The following is a 16,231-nucleotide window of genomic DNA, read 5'->3' as shown; positions in this document are numbered from 1 at the left end:
CAATACATGGGAAAAAGTGTCCGGTGGGCCCTGAGTTGTCTAGTAGGTCTGTGTGGTTTTTTCCATTTAACAATTGCTATTAGGTACGTCCAAAGGTTTGTCCAAGGGCACACAAAGTGTCCGTTAAATCTGATATTTGGTCTACTGGGGTAGTGTAAAGTGAGGGCTTACTGTATAACCAGGCTAAGAAGGCACTTGATTCTGTGCCACTATATAGGGGAGTTCTTCTCCAATACTTTAAAATGTCTTTGCAGATTTTTAGCTGTTAATATAAATGAAAATAACGTCAAATACAAATAGTCCTTGACTTATAGTGGGCTTGTGTTCTAACGGATCTCTCATACGTCAATCTGGTCTTAAGTCAAAAATCTATCTATCTATCTATTGCAGACGCCTCAATCCCGTTTGGGGTGGCCACAAACAAATCGCCTCCAAGTCGCCCTGTCCCCCGCCATTTCACTGCCCTGCTCCCAACTCACACCCCCCTCTCTCATATACCTCTCCACCCCATCCCTCCATCTCATCCTCGGCCTCCTCCTCCCTCTTCCCCCTTCCACCTCACTCACATACACTCTCTTCGTCAGTCAGTATTCTCAGAAGTCACATTTACAGTAAACATTACAAAATCACACCTATATCCAAACACTTTTAAAGTTTATAATATGCATAAATACTGCAAAATAACCATTACTCAAAATACAGCATAGAACAGTATTCAAATAACCATAAAAAAGGAGTAATAACAAATTAATAAAAAAAAAATCCTCAACAAACTCCTCTGCTGCCTTCACACCTGTACTAGTAACCTCACCATTCACCTTGACATTATGTAAGGATGACCGATTTTTAGATTGTATAAACCATGACTAGGATTAAATTGCACACCCCAATCAGGGCCTGCACATTCCTTTAGCATCGCAAAAGGAAAATTGGGTTTGTGATGAAACGAGTGCATTCTTGGTGGCAAACTACCATACAGTGTGATAAATGTATTTTTGTAGTAAAGAGAATCTGTAAACAATAACATATGACTATAAACAGTACATCCATGCATCAATAACACAGCTGTTTATTATGGCTGTAATGTGTTATAAAACTGATATTCAATACCAGTATTCATACCACTGGCAGTGCAATCGGTTTACTGTGTGGGCAAGTATTGGGAACGTTGCCTGGCTTGCTGCTTACCACATGACAGCCATTGGTCACAATTCAAAAGTACTTATGAAGGCCCTATGAGGTCTTTGTCGTTAATGCAAATTGGTCGCAAGTCGGATGGTTATAAGTCGATAACTATCTAACTGCAGAATTTAGCCCACGAAGTCCTATGACTGACGATCATCAGTTTGCAAGTTTGCCGCGCAGAGTCCTATGACTGACAATCATGGAAGGTCTGCCAAAAACTTCCGAGCATTAAGCCAGCCCTTTTTATGATGTAAATGGTTCCTACCCAATCAGAACTAGGAGATGAGATGGTGGGAAGGGAGATCCCGCCCCCTCACCAGGTCTGTGGAGGGACCCCCACCCCCAGCCATTTCTCTACTTCCCTCCGGTTGACTGGATACAGACCGCTCTGTACCCTCCCACCCAAACTACCCACCAATACATCTACATCATATAGGTGGGGTGTCTCATGCCTGCTCACCCCTCCCCCTCCAAGCCCTCTCCCACTTCCACATCCCTTTCCCCCCTATTATAATGAATGATGCGGCAATTTCCCTGCTATGATCGTTTTGTGTCTGTTTCCAATTCTATTTACTATCTACACAAGTAGTTTATTGTCTCTACTTGATGCTCATGATGTGTCCTATCATTTTTATGCTGATGATACCCAGCTCTATGTTAAGATGTCAAATATCAATGATACTAAGACAAAGTTTGAATCTCTAATGTCTGATATTAAGATTTGGATGGCTAAGAGGAAACTTAAGTTGAATGATGGTAAAACTGAGATCATCATCATCAGAGGAAACAGAAGGGGTGATGACCTGACAATGCCCTGGCTTTTAACATTGGTGTGTCACAGCTTCACCCAGTCAGTTCTGTTCGAAATCTGGATGTTTATTTTAATTCTAAGTTAAATTACAAAGAACATATTAATCAGGTTGTAAGAGGGTGTAACTTGCATATCAGAAATCTGTACTCTGTGAGAAAATTCCTGAATAGATGGTGCCTCTTAACACTGGTCCATGCAGTTGTCTTGTCTCATGTTGACTATTGTAATTCACTGTGGGTTGGTCTTCCAAATAATATACTAACATAAGTTCAGTCTGTGTTGAACAGGGCAGCACGGGAGAACCTCAACTACCCCTTTTCTGACTGAGTTGCACTGCTTACCAGTAAAGGCTAGAATTGAATTTAAACTGTGTCTTATTACATTTAAGGTTCTTAAGTTTGGTGAACCGAAGTATCTTGCTGAACTGTTAAAACTCCCGTCGGCACGCCAGGGTGTGATGTTACGCAGTGAAGATGACTCCTTGCATCTTGATGAGCCAGGAGCCATCCACCAGTCATCTTTCTCTGATCGTTCTTTTGCGTATAAAGCCCCTAGATTATATAACAGATTGCCATTGTCCATAAGACAACTCTCTACTGTTGAATCCTTTAAGAGACAGCTGAAAGCCTTTCTTTTTTCAAAATGCTATGACCTGAAGAGAGGTACTATGACGGATGATTATAGGGTTTAATTATTGCCACTTTCATGTATATATGATGTAGCTTGTATTATATACAAGAAATGTCACAATTCTTGTAATTGTAAAAAATAATGTATGGGTGTCGAACGCTAGTGAATTCCCAAAGGAAGAACTGGCGCTTTTGAGAAACAAAAGGCCAAATTATTATTATTACTATTATTATTATTTCCTCATGCCTCCCTCCCAATCCTTTGTCCCAAATATCATGCAGCAACTTCCCTGCCATAAGCTGCTTGTCAGAAGGTTAATAAAATCTTTCATTTACAGAAGACCCTCCCTGTAACAGACCCTGGTATGGCAGGTATCACATTAACCCTTTAACCGCGGGCATTGTTTTGCCCCGACTGTCCTCTCCCGAGGGGGTTTTGACCAAAATGTAAACAAACTTTAAACCTTTATAACTCTGCACAGAATAAACCTAGAGCGAAAAATAAGGTACCATTAGAAAGTGCTAACCTTCCGCTTTGCAATGATGTAGGTTTCATGATTTCGTTGACTATCACTGGATGGGCAGCGCCATTAGAAGTGAGCGATCTAAAATCACTATTTTTCGCTCACACACCATTACCTTCGCTCATACACCATTACCAAATGCCAACCTCATTCTGATAATAATACTATAAACATATATGAACACTGCACATACGATAAACACCCACTCTGTGTTCACTGAGGCAGGTAAAAGGCACTGTAATTAACCGCACTTCACTGCCACATCAGCGGTGTTGTAATCACTATTTTTCGCTCACACACCATTACCAAATGCCAACCTCATTCTGATAATAATACTATAAACATACATGAACACTGCACATACGATAAACACCCACTCTGTGTTCACTGAGGCAGGTAAAAGGCACTGTAATTGCCCGCACTTCACTGCCATATCAGCGGTGTTGTAATCACTATTTTTCGCTCACACACCATTACCAAATGCCAACTTCATTCTGATAATAATACTATAAACATATATGAATACTGCACATACGATAAACACCCACTCTGTGTTCACTGAGGCAGGTAAAAGGCACTGTAATTGCCTGCACTTCACTTCCACATCAGCAGTGTTGTCACTCACACAGCTGGACAGATACTGATGCGTGTTTGGTCCGGGGTGGGGTGGGGGGCCCAGGGGGTGGGAGGTGGGGCCCCAGGGGGGGGAGGAGGGAGGTGGGGGTCGGCTGGAGTGAAAGAACTTAATAGCTACTCTCCCTTGAAACAATTGGCGCACGGAAAAAACGCAGGGTATTCAAAATATTCACAAACATTCGAGAATGACACCCGCGGTTTGGTCCAGTTTTTGCAATGTCATTCTGGAATGACACCCGCGGTTAAAGGGTTAATTACACGGATGCCATGAGGCCCACCAAACATTTGTCAGCTATAATAAACAATGTTTGTTAAATGGGGCACAATGGGACACAATACAAGTGTTCCCTACATTTTTTACTTCAACCTGACCTGAAAATGCCCTCTCCTCATCACAATTACTGAGACATAATAACAGACTGCAGTGATACTGTGGTACAGTAATCATGAAGAAGTGCAATGACAAGTATGTGGAATATGCTGCAAAAGAGTGAAATTATGGGTCACGCTAGTGTAAAATGTGTACTGTATAGTTTACATTTTCGGTACAAGAATATGCTACTAAATTCATTCATTTTCAAACATGTGCTCAAAATCCCACCTCAGTGGGGAAACTCAGATACAGTGGGCTTGCATGGTATGCGAGTTCACAGTACACGAATTGCATAGTACATGAGTGACCAAAAATAATAACCGAAAAACCTGAATTGTGCGAGGTTACCCCACAATACGCGAGGCAGAAGCAAGGAGTGGAACAAAAACATCATTTTCCCAGACTATGTGACCCCCACCCCCACACAATGCGCCCATCACGACAAGCCTAACGCAGAGCCTGAGGCCAGGCAGAGTCAAGTTGAGGAGCCTAGAGTGATGAAGAGTGGCAGAGACCTGTCTATGTCAAGGATAAACAAAATCCTTCCTGCCATGGATGAGCTCAAAGAAGAAGTGAAGGAACACGAAATCAGTCACCAAAGAATGGAGGAGGTTCTCATTAGTATCGACAAAGCCTTCCGCTTCTACATACACAGGCACAGGCAAGAAATTAACAGGAGGAAACAGACGATCATAACAAGTTACATACAACGGCCTCAAGAATGTGAAAGTGGGGAACCAGCTACATCATCTGATCCTGTTCCTATAGAGAATAAAGAAGATGCAATGTCAGTTGTGTCAACATTGGGCTTCAAGGGGTTTTTGGCTGAAGTGACTGAGTTGGAGGCTCATGGGGAAGGTGCTCAAGAGGAGTCTGAGAAAGGAAGTGTTGGTGTGGTGGGGGATGCGGCACTGTAAGTGTTGCTGCACAATGGAACCCCTGTTATTTAAGTCCATCAGGCCTGTTGTCTAATGTTGTTAAGGTGACTGACCATATTTCTGTTACTGTAGCTATATCTGTAGTATATGTCTGAAAAATTTCCCTTTATTATGTCTCAAAGAGTCAAAAAACGTCACGGTATGAGGGAGTAATGCCCATATGTAATTTTTCCCATAAGATTGTGTATTCACAATGCAGGATTTCACAGTGCGCAAGGACCAGGACCGCCCATCCACTCACATATTGTGCGAGCCCACTGTATAACCAATTATCGGCTTTAATTGACTTGGCTTTCCTCCAATCAGTCCATTATAGCAACAGTCTACCACACTGGTTTAATGGGATTAGTGGAGATCCTAGAAAACTACATATCCCATGCTGTATCAAGAATACAGTAATCCCGCATTTTTTGCGGATTTTTTGTCTACGGTTTTGCCCTTTCGCGGATTTTCTTAGCATTAATAAGTTCAACAAAAATATCCTTGAATATACAGAAAAAAAAAAAAAATGAAATTCCCGCAGCTTCCAATTGTAGCGCGGTAAACTCACGCCACCCTCTGTCCCTTTCCCGTGGCCCCTCTGCCAGTGTTACCATATCTAGCATAATTTTATTCTTTTAGCATAATTTTGATCAAATTTTCGAGTCTGGAATATTTTTTAGCATATTAGAAGTTTTAGAATCATTGTAGCATAATTTAGAATGGAATGGAATATTTTTAGAATAATTTTATAAAAGCTACAAATCAGAGAGAGAGAGAGAGAGAGAGAGAGAGAGAGAGAGACGAATAAGGTGTTTGAATAGTTGGTTACTTTCAGTTTGGGCTTGGTTGGGTTGGATTAGGTTAGGTTAGGTTAGGTTGGATTAGGTTAGGTTAGGTTAGGTTGGATTAGGTTAGGTTAGGTTAGGTTGGGTTAGGTTAGGTTGGGTTAGGTTAGGTTAGGTTTTAGGTTAGGTTCGGTTTGGTTCAGTTAGGTTAGGATAAGTTTGAGCTTTGTACTTTACCCATGAAACCTAGGTTTTTCCGATGAATTTTGGTATGATTCATTCGATTTTCAGTTTCATTTCAGTCGGAAATGACCATTTTCTGTGTTTCCCCCCCTCCCTATAACCCCCGATTCCCCCAAAGATCCCTCATTATTTCAGGGGGATGGGGGGGTCATATCTTAAAATCTGGTTATTTCCGACGGAAATGATGCTCAAAATCGAATGAATCACATCAAAATCCATCAGAAAAACGTAAGTTTCGTGGGAAAAAGCAGTATGGGTAGATACCGATATTTATCCTCTTACTGTATGTAGGTTCATTTTAATATTTTCATAGTAAACAATATATAATTAATATGTTGCACGAATATGTATAGAATTTTATCATTTAGCTTCAAGTTAGCATAATTCATTTTTTACTTGGAACAAATATGCTCAATCTAGCATAATTTTTTCATTGCCCTAGCATAATTTCGTTGTTTGGATATGGCAACACTGCTCTCTGCCTCGCATTCTTCAGTCCACGCATGACTGCCTGAAGTGGCTGTTGTGGTTGTAACCATACTATGATATGAGCCTCTTGCCTCCCACTTGCTTTCCACATGGCCCCAGGACGTAAGCCAGCCTCACCAAAGGCTAATAATACATTTAGTAAGAACTCCAAAGTGACAAAACGATCAAGTTATGACCTTAGCAGAGAAAATTGTGTTACTGGACAAGCTAAGAAACGACCGTGCGAGTGTTTGCTATCACCAGTTAATGCATCTTTTTATTTTGTACTGTTTTGTTAATAAATGTGTAGATAATTGTGTATTACAGTACGGTGTTTACGTTTTTCCTTCATAATGGAGTATGTGCTTTCAATCTTGTAAGAAGGTATTTCGGGATGAGTATGGAGGTTTCGGGACAATTCGCAGTCACAACAAACACAAAACAATTCGCCTTCATTAATGAAGATAGCTATGGGTGACGCTAGAATATAATTCAAAGGCGACTACAGCGAGGAAGAAACAAGTTAATTATTGACTAAAGGTGCAACTAATAAATAATATCCAGAACCTACGCTACTGAACATAGACTGCTGGATCCCCCTGAAATATAGTTATTAAAGTATTGATTAATTAATAATAAGTATATTGATGAAAGTATTGATTAGTATATTTATAGAATGGCGGGGAATCGTCCAGGGTGCGAATTGTTCTGAAGGGGAATCGTCCATGTTTTGACGGGGAATTGTCTGACGGCGAATTGTCTCGCAATCAGTATGGACATGGACTGTGTGATGGGCAGCGTGGTGGACACAAGTGCAAGTTTTCAATTGTTAACAGAGTATTCGCGGAATTGACTTTTCGCGGGGGTTACAAGAACGTAACTACCGCGAAATATGCGGGATTACTGTACAGTCTTTTATCATGAAACTGCTCCAGGTGAAAAGAAAATCCCATACATGCTAATTAGTAGTATCAGCCAAGTAATGTCCTGTACTTAACCTGAGGCGTCCCATTGACGTATGGGTACGTTTTGTCACGGTGACTCCCGTTGACATACCCATACATTTTCCAATTACGAGGTCCGTCATTTCCACATTTTTCAAATTTTGCACTTAATTTTTGGTACGTATATGCAGGACACCTTCCTCTACCTCCCGCCAGGCAGGGACATTACCTTAACCCACGTGAACTCCCCCCCCAACCCTGCACGCCATTGTCTCGGAAACTCACCTGTTACCTGTGACTTGACTGGTAAATACATGTCGCACCATAGTATGAAATTCAAGGCAAGAGTGATTCCCCAATCAATGACGATGTGGAGGGCAAAGATTATGTGGCGCCTGAGGAAGAAACGAGCAAAAGTGATGAGGAGGTAACGTCGCCAAAGAAGGTGCGGTATGCTGATCTGTTCAGTGAGTGAAACAACACTTATATTGCCTATAATTATTGTGTGAAAACAAATATATTCTTGTACTATATACAGTACAATCCCAGTTAACCGGGCGGCTTGGGGAATTCACCTTCCCGGTTACAGATTTTTCCCGTAGTTCTGATATTCAAATCTATACAAAGGCGATCATTATCACAGCAGTAAATACAATTCAGGTACTCACCACTCACATCAGGGGGCACACCAAGCGATTCCACCTGAAAAATTGCCTCGCAAACACACACCATGGTCATAGTGGACGTGCATGCAATGCCTTGCAGTACCAGTACTGCAAAATGCACAAGTCCATTCTGTTAACTACCGAATAATTTCTTGTATGTACTGTACTCATGTGGAAAACTAAAGAAATAAAATCCTGAATATTTATTGGTAAATTATCATGATACCTGTACCCCCACATCAGCTTTGTTTACGATCCCGGCCCCAACTGACCGCCACCATTTCGCCACTGTTTTGCACCATTGTTAACTACCGAAGTATTCGTTGTATGTACTGTACTCATAAAAGTGGAAAAATAAAGAACTAAAATCTTGAACATTTTTTGGTGAACTGATGTTAAGACTGCACTGTAGAATTATCACACCTGTGCCCCCACACAAAGCTTTGCTTACAGTCCCGGCCCCGACTGACCTCCATCATTCCACCATTCACTTGCCACCAATCAGCTGTTTTGCACAAAATAAAATACATGATGTACTTATGAAGTGCAAGCATATATATTTTTTTTTTCTTCCAACAAAGTAAACCTTCATTCCTATTAACATTTTTTTTTTTTTTTTTAATCTCTGCCAGCACACATGCGTTCTAAGATGAATTTATGTGGTGCAAGTTAGAGTCGGTCCGTTAGGCAGAAAAACACCGGCATTTGCTGATTTGCTCTCTCCCGAGATGTCTGGCTTACAAATTCCATGCCTGTCTTTGAAACGATTTAACCATCCAACACTGAAATCACATTCGACTTCTGTATTCATTTTATTGTGAAACTCTCTTGCTTTTTCTTCGATAAGAGGACCAGAAATAGGTGCTCCCCTAGATCTTTCTAAGCAAAACCACTTGAACGATGAAGAGTATGCCTTTTTTCAATGGACTTACTTGTCTTGCTTTTCATGAAAAATTCATTGAGCTTGGATGCTGGGTCTTTATATAAATCGTTGGATTTCCTACATTATATTCTGTCATCAGTGTTTTATAATGTTTGCCTTTTTTAAGTCTATTGCATATGTCCAGCTTCTGTTTCAAGGTAGGTACGACACGCTTACGTTTAGTTTGCTCTTTAGGCATTTTGGAGTGTTGAAATTACCGTCCATCAAAGCAACACAACAGCAAGAGAGCTTGTTTACTGTCTGGTGGTAAAAAGCAGACTGGTGATTTGTGGAAATTGTGGAGGGTGTGGAGGATGACTGAATTCAAGTAGGGGAAAGAGGGAGGAGGAGGGCTGGTTAAGAGGATTTACTAGGGATTTACATTGGCCAGAAATGCCTTCACCTCGCTTAGTCCGACTTCACCCAGCCTCGCGTGACACGATAAAATGGCGGTTTGGCGGTCCATTCAAAATGGCGCACAGTTATAACTTACTGACGTTTTCACCAGCCCTTGAATTTTCCCGTTTTTCTGAGTATTCCGTTTGTGTGGATACCGGATAGCTGGGATTGTACTGTATAAATCTGTACCGAATAAACAAACATCTACCTATTCTGAGTGGTTTGCAATAGTTACCGCTACCACAGAAAACATGACACCCGCAACGCGGCTCCAGAGAACATGGTACCAGGTGTTTAAAGGGTCACCTGTTTAGACCACTTCTAAGCTCAGGTGAGCATTTTGGAGGGTATTTTCCAATGCTTCTCATAAATAGCGAAGGTTTTAGCAAAAAAAAAAAAAAAAAAAAAAAAAAAAAAAAAAAGCCAGGATGGGGGGGGGGGGGGGTCAGTGGTGAAAAACTGGTTGGGACGCAGCGGGTTAAATGCCTTTGGTATGAACCTTCCTACTCATAATACCATCCTCATAACAATGTATTACGTGCAACCCACATTCCTATTGTTTTCAACATCACAGCTATATCCCCAAGTGATCTCTAGACAGAGAGAAGGTGATACAAGGAAGGTAGCTGAATATGTGTGAGGACTGTAAAATGGCATTAAACCTATCATGCTAGAAAATGGAGGATTATGATTATCTAACATCCTCTCCAGGTTTAGTGCCTGCAAAGCTAAGAATCTCAACTGAAGGAGGAGATTCACAGCCAAAGAATCAAACATTCCCAGAAATGGTCCTGGTAAAACCATAGTGCCTGCAAAGCCAAGAATCCCAACTGATGAAGGAGGTTCATGGCCAAATAATAAAATGTTCCCAGAAATGGTCCAAGTAAAGCCATAGGCCTCTCAAAAGAAAATAATTCATCCATCCATCATCCAATCTTATGTTGCCCCATGAGAAGCATAGGAGCCCAGGGCTAAACAAGCTGGTCCTGACATTTAAGATGACAGTGACCAGCCTCACTCATCCCTGAGTGGCATTACATGAGTAATAAACCCAAGCCATCCCTTGGATATAAACCTACACAGGCTCAATCCGATTGGAGCACCTTAATTACCCACTAAACCACTAGGCGCCGTAATTTGGTTATATGGTTACCACTCAGTGTGGAAAATGGTTTCCTGGTGTACAGGAAACCATTTGGTTTGTCACTCAGTGTAGAGTCACCCATAGGCAGAAGGAAGAGGAGAGAATGAAGGAAAGAAAGACAGAAGCGAGTGCAAAGTCACCTCCAGGCAGTAGGAAGAGGAATGAATGAAGGAAAAAAAAATGACAGAAGAGGAAGGATGAAAGACAGCAAATGGCAGACACCCAGAAGTAGATAATAATAAAAAAATATTAATAATATAAAGTATAAATAAAGAAAGAAAGAAATGGATCAGGAGTTCAATGAAACAGATGTTTTACACAATACTAGTTATTAACTTCAGTATCTATAAATAAAAAATGGTGCCCTCAGCAAAATCAGTGAACCACTATAGCTTAGGCATAAAACTGGTGGGCATATCTATCTATCATAAAGACAGGAAAAAAAAAAAGTGGGGGAGGGGCTAAGAAATCCACAATTCACACTGCACATTCACTACAAAAATTATTAACAATCCAAGGAAGAAATGTTGTTGGTTGTTGATCATCCCCACTCAGCCTGACTGCACATTCACTACAAAAATTATTAACAATCCATGGAACTGCAGTTGCTGGTTGTTGATCATCCCCACTCAGTCTTGCTGAGCAGACCCATTAACTCCACACAAGCAGCAGTCCCTGCCAGCATTTGTGCTGTGAACCGATGTCCCCTTGCAGTGCCTTGCCAGAGCGAGTCATGGGAAACAGTGTGGAGGTTTCATCCCTGGAGAGACGTAGCATTTGTGTATTTCCACCCAGTTAACAGGGGTATCATAATAAACTGGACTTCACCTTATAAGTTGGTTATATGGTTACCATCCAGCAATGTACACCCACTGCAAACTGACTTAGGACCTACACACAGAATTGCTATGGGAGAGTTGTCTGTCTTTCCTTTGTGTTTCCAACTCTACCAAGTGAATTTTTTGGGCAAAAAGTAATTGGCAACTCCTCTGGTGTTGCTCAGAGAGTTGTAATTTATTTTATGAACTTGGTTGTGGTTTCCTTATTTATTACATACGTGTATGTATGTCTATATGTATATATATGTTTACATATGTGTATATACATGTATGTGTATGTGTGTGTATATATATGTATGAACATATCTGTACGTATGTATATGTATATGTATATATATATAGGTGTATATGTATATGTGTGTGTGTGTGTGTATGTATGTATGTATGTATATATATATATATATATATATATATATATATATATATATAAATTTTTTTCCCCACTTTCTTGTATATAGGGATATGGATTTTGTACATATGTATATACGTCAATACACTTTTATATATTTGTGAATCGCAGGAGGAGGTTACATTTATATAAATGTCTATTTTTTTTTTTCTTTTGTTCAGGACCAGTAAATTTGTAATTGTTCCTTTTGTTTTGTTTGTTTTTTGTTTTTTAATATAAATTTGATAATTATTTGGTTATTTTGTAGCAGTATAGTCTTGAGTCTATATGTGATGTATACATGGAAGTATTTGTCCTGGTACTATCCATGTATACTGATGTATTCTTTATTACTTATTATGTTTCATAATCATGAATAATAACTTAATAGTGGTATGAAATAGATGCAAATATTTCATATCATCATTGGGAGCAAATGATGACGTGAAAGAGAGAGAGATTGTCCAGGTGCCTGAGGGTGCGAAAGTGGATGTATGTGGAATAACTGAAACAAAATGGTGAGGAAAAAGTGTGAGAGAACGGGAGTATGGATGGGGTATATGTTCAGGAGTAGGTGAGAATGAGAGGGCAAAGGATGGAGTATGTATAGTTGTGAGTAAAAGATGGAAGAAGAGCATAAGACAGCATGGATCAGTTGGGTCAAGGATAGTGTGGGTAAAGTTGAAAGTTGGAATACAAATGTGGGCGACTGTGTGTGTGTATGCGCCAACGCAAGATCGTGCTAGAAGAGTGAGAGAAGAGTTCTGGACAAATGTAGAAGTGTGCATGGAAAAGTTTGGAAGGAATGAAAGAGTGTTTTTGATCGGTGATATGAATGGTAAAGTTGGGAATGTGAAGGTGGATGGAATAGTTGGTGAGTGGGGTGTGCCTGCTGAGATAGAAGAGAATGGGAGTGCGTTAGTGGACATTTGTGCTGGGAGGGGGTTGGTGATAGCCAATAATATCTTCAGGCATAAAATGATCCACAGGTATACATGGCGAGTGATGAGAAGGGTTGGTGGTGAACTGAATGAAAGGAAGGCAATGATTGATTATGTGTGTGTGGATGAAAGGATGCGACGATGTGTAATGGATGCAAGAGTTTATAAAGGTTGGGGGAGTGGACTTTCTGACCACTACTTGGTGGTGGCCAGAATTAGAATTCAAGTAAGATGGAGGGAAAGACGAGAGGAAGGAGTAGTTGCAAGGAGAGTGGAAAGGTTACATGAGGATGAGAAAAAGGCAGAGTATAAGAGAGAAGTGGAGGAACGACTGGGCAAATATGAATTGGAGCAGATGGGAGACGTGGAAGGTGTGTGTAGGATATTTACAAAAGAAATATGTGCAGCATGTGATGTGGTGTGTGGAAGAAAGAGAAGACAGAGGGGGGTGCAAGGAACAGCATGGTGGACTGAAGAGGTGAGACAGGCTGTGGCACAAAAGAAGAAAGCATATAATGAATGGATGAGAAATAGGGGCGTGGAAGAAGTTGAGAGGCGGAAGAGAGAGTTATATGTAGAAAGAAAGAGAGAGGTGAAAAGATTAGTAAGAGAGAGTAAGAAGAGAGTGGATGAGGAATTTGGAAGGAATTTGGGTGTAAAGTGGAGGGACAGTAAGAAAATGTTCTGGAAAGAGGTGAAAAGAATAAGACAGGATGGAAGTGAGGTTAGCAGGGGAGTGAAAGATAAAAATGGTAGATTACTAGTGGAGAAGGGAGAAAAAGTGAGCAGATAGAGAGAACACTTTAAGGAATTCTTGAACATAGAGGATGGAAGTAATGCGAGTATAAGTGGCCGCGGAATGGCTGGGAGAAGGAGGGAGGTGAGAAGACAGGAAGAAATCAGTAGGATAGAAGTTGTGGAAGCAATGAAGAGTGTCAAATTGGGGAAAGCCCCAGGAATTGATGGAGAGTGTGGTGAAATGCTGAAGCATGGGGGAGAGATAGTAGTAGAATGGATGTGGAAGATGTGCAGATTGGCCTGGGAGGAAGATAGAGTCCCGGAGGATTGGAAGTCAGGTATAATTATTCCCTTGTACAAAGGAAAAGGGGAAAAAGAAGTGTGTGGTAATCATAGGGGCATTTGTCTTCTTAGTATAATAGGAAAAGTGTATGGTAGGATACTTATTGACAGAGTTAGAGAAAGAACAGAGAAATTAGTTGGAGAAGAACAGGGAGGCTTTAGGAAGGGAAGAGGCTGTGTAGATCAGATATTCATTCTTAGATCTTTAGTGGAAAAGTTTCTAGAGAAGGGAAAGAAATTGTATGGGGCTTTCATGGATTTGGAGAAAGCATATGACAGGGTGGAAAGTATTAAGAATATATGGAGTAGATGGGAAGTTGTTGAATGCTGTGAGGAGTATGTACAATGGTGCGAAGGCTGCAGTGCGTGTGGATGGTGAACTAAGTGAATTTTTCTCTTTGAAGGTTGGGTTGAAACAGGGATGTGTCATGTCTCCATGGTTGTTCAATCTGTACATGGATGGGGTATTAAAAGAGGTACAAGGTAGGGTAGTAGATGTTGGAGTGGCCTTGGTGAGAGAGGACAGTGTTTGGAAACTCCCTGTACTGTTGTTTGCAGATGATACTGTGTTGTTGAGTGAAGACGAAGGGGAGCTGCAAGGCTTGGTGGATGAGTTTGGGAGAGTGAGTAAGAAACGGAATCTAAAGGTGAATGTAGGGAAGAGTAAAATGATGGTCTTTGAGAGAGGTGAAGTCAGTGAATGTACGGCGAGGTTGGATGGTGAGGAATTGGAAAATGTGAGTACGTTTATGTACTTGGGTAGTGTGATGAGTGAGGATGGAGGTTTGGAGGGTGAAGTGCTTGAAAGGGTACAGCAGGGGAGAAAGGTTGCTGGTTCTTTGAAAGCAGTGATAAGAAACAGGGAAGTGAGCATGGAAGTGAAAAAGTTACTACATGACAGTATTGTGATACCAACTCTAACGTATGGAAGTGAAGCTTGGACGTTGTTGGAAGGACACAAGTCAAGAGTGAGACCAGTGGAAATGAGTTATTTAAGAGGAGCCTGTGGAGTCACATGGAGAGACAGGCTGACGAATGAGGATATAAAGGAGCGTTGTGGTGTGGATGTGGATGTGATAGGAAGCGTTATGAGGAACACACTGAGGTGGTTTGGCCATGTGGAGAGGATGGAGGGTGAAAGACTGATGAAGAGAGTGTATGTGAGTGAGGTGGAGGGGGGAAGAGGGAGGGGGAGGCCGAGGATGAGATGGAGGGATGGGGTGGAGAGGTATATGAGAGAGGGGGGGTGTGAGTTGGGAGCAGGCCAGTGAAATGGCAGGGGACAGGGCGACTTGGAGGCGATTTGTTTGTGGCCACCCCAAACGGGATTGAGGTGTCTGGCAATAGATAGATAGATTGATTATTTTGGCTTTCATGATTATCGATTCTTGCTGGCCTAATGCCCTTTCAGAGTGATGGCAAAAAAAAAAAAAAAAAAAAAAAAAAAAAAGACAGGAGGTGGTGAAACACTCAACATGTCAGTGCTTGCCCAGAAGCGAGAGTGGGAGTATATGTTCCCATCACTCCGAGCTTGGACCTCCCTCTCTTTTCATAAGCATTACTGTTTGCCCTGTTATTTTCCTAAAGTCAAGTTTTCATGCCTGGAAAGTACTGCTCATGGGATAAGAGGGTCCGTACCACTGCATGAAGGCAGGATAATGTCCCTATCAACACAATTTGTGAATGTACTGGACGCGCAAAGTTGACAATTATGAAGATTCTTGCTGCAGCGCACAGTCTGCCACGTGATGTCCACCAGACAACAAGCATAGCGGTGGAAAGAAGAGGATGACTTCCAGAGGTACAGATAGGCTTCTGAAGAGGGAAGTAATCATGAATCCTCAACTGACAGCAGCAGAATTGAAGAGAATGCATCCCCACATCCCCAGCTGTTACAACACGTCTCAATTCAAACTATCCAACACTGCTTGCAGAAGAAGCTGGGTTTGCCAAGCCGCACTGCAGCCAAGACACTGCTTCTCACTGACCACATGAAGAAGCAGTGCATTCAGTTTGCCAAGAAGTATGCACACTGGACATCTGATGAGTGGAGAAAAGCTATGCTTTCCGATGAAAGCACATTTCAAGTGTTCCAGGTGTGTTCTGCCAAGGTTCGTCGCCCTGCCTCCCGTAGTCAATGAGACCCTGCTTACACGGTGCTGACAGTTAAGCACTCACAATCAGTAATGGTATAGGGGTGTTTCTCAGGTGAAAAGGGATGGGGAGACCTCTACTTTCTTCCTAAGAACTTGATGACCAATGGTGGCTGGTACATTCAAGTTTTGAAAGATTATTTATTAAACTTTTTTGCTATTTATGGGTGCAACTTTTTCAT

At 41.4% G+C, this 16,231-nt stretch overlaps 1 protein-coding gene across 1 annotated transcript in view; it reads right to left on the bottom strand.

Moving 5' to 3' along the window:
* sl (small wing phospholipase C gamma 1) overlaps positions 1 to 16,231 on the bottom strand; it is a gene marked incomplete at its 3' end in the record, with an annotated part of 811,582 nt that overhangs the window by 748,596 nt on the left and 46,755 nt on the right. The gene's annotated exons all lie outside the window — the stretch shown is intronic.

The sequence above is a fragment of the Coenobita brevimanus genome, chromosome 62, assembly GCF_032717465.1.
Source record: "Coenobita brevimanus isolate Jiangsu-jjx chromosome 62, ASM3271746v2, whole genome shotgun sequence".
NCBI lineage: Eukaryota > Metazoa > Arthropoda > Malacostraca > Decapoda > Coenobitidae > Coenobita > Coenobita brevimanus.
The sequence above is the reverse complement of the archived record's forward strand: the minus strand, read 5'-3'. Positions and strand labels throughout refer to the sequence as shown.